At 46.3% G+C, this 4,626-nt stretch overlaps 1 protein-coding gene and 1 pseudogene across 1 annotated transcript in view; one reads left to right on the top strand and one right to left on the bottom strand.

The window, feature by feature from the left end:
- KCNAB1 (potassium voltage-gated channel subfamily A member regulatory beta subunit 1) overlaps positions 1 to 4,626 on the top strand; it is a 207,330-nt gene that overhangs the window by 186,391 nt on the left and 16,313 nt on the right. The gene's annotated exons all lie outside the window — the stretch shown is intronic.
- On the bottom strand, positions 2,673 to 4,620 carry LOC102758590 (annotated as a pseudogene).

Below are 4,626 nucleotides of genomic sequence, written 5' to 3'. Positions count from 1 at the left end.
TATATATTTAGAGAGCTAGGCAAATTGATAAATGAGTTGGCAACTTTCACATACATCCCCCACCACCACCCCCAAATAGAATAAATAACGGTGTTTCACACTGGCTGTTGTAAGCTATGCCAATAAAATAAAAATGCTAATATTCTGTATCTGTTGTAAATATTGAACTGTGTTTGAGGGATAAATTAACCCTGTATGAAAAATACCTATCTTTTAGAAAGGAATACTACCCAGGGGGTTTCTGGGAGGCTGCAGTGATCCTAGTGGAATCTATCCTCACTCCCCGGAACCTTCCCTTCCTTCTTGACTAACAGGGCCTCCACCCAGCCATCAGGTCACCTTAGTCAGAAACCAAGGCTTTTTCTCAGGCTGCCTCCTCTCCTCCTTCACTCTTGTCCAAAGGGGCAGCCACTCCGCTAGTCCACACCTTGACCTTCTTTGGTCCATCCTTGCACTGCCCTTGTTCAGACTGTTTCATACCTGGTTTGCTGTAGTAACCTGTCTGGATTCTCTGATTTCCCCCCTCTTCTCAACTACCCACCACTGTGACCAATTATCTTTCTAAAAACTTAATCTGACCATATGGTAACCTTGCTTAAAATCCTTTAAAGATTTTCCAATAATTGCTTATGGGACAAAACCCAAACCCGACAGAAAAGCATTGAAGGAAACCCTCTTGGGATCTAAGTTGGGCTCATTTTTCTGTTCTTGCCCCTCCCCAAGCCCCATTAGTTCATTTTCCACCCAAATGCACTGGACTCTTGCCTCCCAGAAATGCCCTTCCTTTTATCCTGCTGTGGAAGCTCTCCTCATCTCGAAGGACAAAGCTTGGTTGTCTGTCTTCACCTCTGCAAAGCCTGTCCTCACTTTATAACTGAGTTATATGCATCTTCCTCCTTGTTTATTATCCCCTAAACACTCCTTACAGAGTCTTAGAATTCTCTGGTTGCAAGCAAGAAGACGAAATTCAAGCTAATTTAATCAAAGAAGGGCAACACATAGACACTCCGTGGGAAGGATGAGGAGAGACGACCTCAGGGGTAACTCCATCTCTAGACTTGCACAGTGTCAGGACTCTGTCTTCTCTGTTTCTCTCTGCATAGGAGTGTCATTTCCTTCTACTGCAAATGGGTCTTCTCTGTGCGGCCAGGGGCAGGAAAGCTAGTGATTGCAGGTTTACATCCTTAAAGCCATGTAACCCAAGAGAAAAGAGATCTTTTCTTTTATCAGCTTAGGTCAAGAAAAGGCTTGTGAAGCTTGGGTCATGTGCCAACCTGTTAGACCAATGACAGTGGCAAAAAAGAGAAGGTGCTGTGATGAGCTCACATCCTTCCTTGTTGGGTATTTTCAAGGCAGTACAAACATAGCCCTGAGGAAATCATTGGGGGGGACACCCCAGCGACAAAGCACTTCTCAACTTACCAGTAATTAGTAAATACTTCTGGGAAAAACACTGAAATTTACTTGTGTAACTCATCACAGAGCCTGGCACACAGTAGGTACTCAATAAATGCTGGTTGAGTGAATGCAATAGATGGTCAACAAAGTCAGAGCAAGAGACCAGGTGTGTAGCTCTTAAATAGAAAGTTTAAATAGAAGTGAAAAGTGCAACAAAACTTATAGGCAGCTCTTCCCTGTTGTTACCAAAATGCCTTATAGAAAAAATCATGAAAATATGTCCCCCTCTGTCAAAGGGAAATAGAAAACTTGCAAAGCTAGGTGACTGGGGCGGTGGAGGGGGTGGTGCTGGGGGGCCTGTTGTTACCAAAATGCCTTATAGAAAAAATCATGAAAATATGTCCCCCTCTGTCAAAGGGAAATAGAAAACTTGCAAAGCTAGGTGACTGGGGCGGTGGAGGGGGTGGGGTGCTGGGGGGTGGGGGAGGGAGGAGACAGTCCAAGTACTATAAGTGTTCACATTAAGAAACAAAGGGTATTGCACATTATAGTCTAATTTCAGAAGGAAATTTTTTAGCTCCAGCATTTTACCTAGAGATTTCAACCTCACTAGTAAAGACTTTGCTATTCTAAAGACAAAGACTTTAATGCTTAAATAGAAATAGTCGATGATCTTGGATGGTAAATTACTGTAGACAGGGTCCAGAGATGAAATGTGACTGGTTCTATCCATGGCTCTATGGTTGCTGCCTGCATTTCAACCCGGGATTATTAACGAGGAATTGGGGGCTCCATGGGGCCAGTCTCAGAGATTGTTCCCACTCCAGTACCATCTATAATAATAAAAGCATAATATGCTAATTAGACCGGACAGCCGAACAACCTTCCGGACAAAGCCAGGGCTGCGAGGGCCAAGGCAAGCCACTGTGGCTGCGAGGGCCAACCCCCTTGCACAAATTTCATGAATTTCGTGCATCGGGCCTCTGGTTACCTATAAAGTGGAGACACACAGATAACAGTGATAGCATTGGGAGGCAGCCAAGTAATGGGCTGTAGGAAAACTTTAGAGAATATTGTGACTTACATAGAAAAGCAATAGCCCACTAATCTGTGGAGAAAAGCTCTTTCAGTGGTTCCTTTGACAAATATCTCCTGAGTGTCTATTCCATGCCCAGCTCTGTGCTGAGAGCTGAGGATGCAGGGATGAATGGGACAGCTGCGACCCTCAGAGTAACTTGGGGACTTGTCCAAGAGACAGACATGTGAAGGGGCAAAGTATGAAAGAAGTGGAATCTACAAGCACTGTGGACTCAGGCAGAATGGCCAGCAAAGTCCTGTGTGAAGGTGGGATGCTCAATCTGAAGAGCTGAAGAGATCTAGTTGTACCTGTAGGGCCCTGGTTCTCAGGTTCCTCTCTCTCTGCCATGTTGGCTGAGCCCCTCCTCTGTGCCAACCAGTGTCAGGACTGGAGACATTGGGATGAACAGGAAGCCATCCCTGCCTTTCTCTTAATTAGAACAAAATATCAACATGTAATCAAATCATGGCCGCCATGGGGAAAACGACACGATAGAATTGGAAGAGGAAACTTCATCTTTGGATTCGTAGATTATTACCCACAGTCAACAGCTAGTTTATTATTGTGCACAACCACACCCACCACCAATCTTCCTACCTAAAACACTGGTTTATTTCCATAATTAACTAATAATTTAATTAAGCCTCATCTCCTCCCTGTGCTAAGATTTTTCCCACTTATAAAGCAGTTAAAGCTCTTTATTTGCAAAACACTTTTGTTTCCTTTGGTATGAGAACAGCAATATAAATCCTATGCATCTACTTTTTTTTCTTTATACAACTTTATTTTTAAAAATCTTGTTCATGTACAGGCATTGGCACATTTTAAAAACAAACTACATACACAGCCCTCTCCTATAATCCAGGAAAGTGGAATGTCAGGAGTCAGCAACCGTGGTGAACTTAAAGTGCTAGAATGAAGGCACTTCACATACTCTTCACGGGAAGTGACCATTGCCTCGGACACCTTCACTTCATACGTGGCAGCGACTGTCTGTCAGGATCGGAGCACAGAAATAAGACAGCTTCGTGGCAGTAACAGCGGAACACCAATACGTGATGAGCCCTTGGCCATTTTGGGTTTTGATGACCTTTAACCTACTTTCAACTTTCCTCTCCTACGATTAAAAACAGGAGTTAGAATTGGAAGGGAAGTTGAAGTCCCAGAATGCAGTCACTCCAGGGGCTTGGGAGCCCTTTGTGATCACGGTGGACGTTTTGTGAAGTCAGAGAGCAAGTATTAGGGAAGAAGACCTAAACAGTTCGTTATAAATGCTCATGTTATTCGCAAGGCTACAAGGTTTCAGTTAGAGGTAGATAACTGTCCCAGGTTTCCAAGGAGTCTAATAATTTAGTATCTGGGCATCAAACAGGTCACACACTCCTCACTGTCATCTCAATGAAAGTTGTAGTCTCCGCGGAGGTGGGGGAGAGCCGCAGGGGAAGAAACACATCAGAAGACATCAACTCATCAATGGTGTCTCCAGTAATAAATAGATCCTGAAGCCAGAGTTTGTGGCCCGGAGGCGCTGGAGGCCAGGCGGGGTTCCTCTCAGAGGCAGGCTGCCCTGGGAGGCTCGGCGGGGCGGGGCTTGGGAGGAGTCAAAGGCTGAGAGGGGGTGAGTGCGTGAGGTCCTCGGATGGGGGAACAGGAAAAACCACAGCTGAGACGAACTGGACTCCTTATTTATAAGCAGCACGTGGACGGGGCCCGAGTGACTCTCCAGGTCGATCTGGTCCTGTCCATCCTGACCCATCCCTGGAAGAGGCCCTCCAGCCGCGTGCCAGCAGGTGCCTGGATGGCCAAGGGTGTGTCGCCGGGGTAGCAATTGCAGATGCCCTCGGGGGTCACGTAGGAAAACTGGCCGAGGAGGGCGTCATCCATCACATTGCTGATGCTCTGCGGCAGCCATGACTTCTGCTGATCCAGGTCCCTTTCCTCAGGTCCAGGTCCTCGACCTCGGCGCTGAGGTCTCGCCGTCTCTCCAGGACTTCCTTAGTGTTGCAGCCAGAGCCCACACCTCCCTGTTTTGGGACTTTTTCTCAATCAGGCCGATCTCTTCCAAGACGTTGGTGATGTCATAAATCCTTCTCTTCTGCCTCACAGCCACAGTATCTGCAGCCGCCTCCTGCAGCCGCCACAGGAACCTG

Source organism: Myotis davidii, unplaced genomic scaffold (genome assembly GCF_000327345.1).
Source record: "Myotis davidii unplaced genomic scaffold, ASM32734v1 scaffold570, whole genome shotgun sequence".
Taxonomy (NCBI): domain Eukaryota; kingdom Metazoa; phylum Chordata; class Mammalia; order Chiroptera; family Vespertilionidae; genus Myotis; species Myotis davidii.
This window is presented reverse-complemented; position numbering and strand designations above follow the sequence as displayed.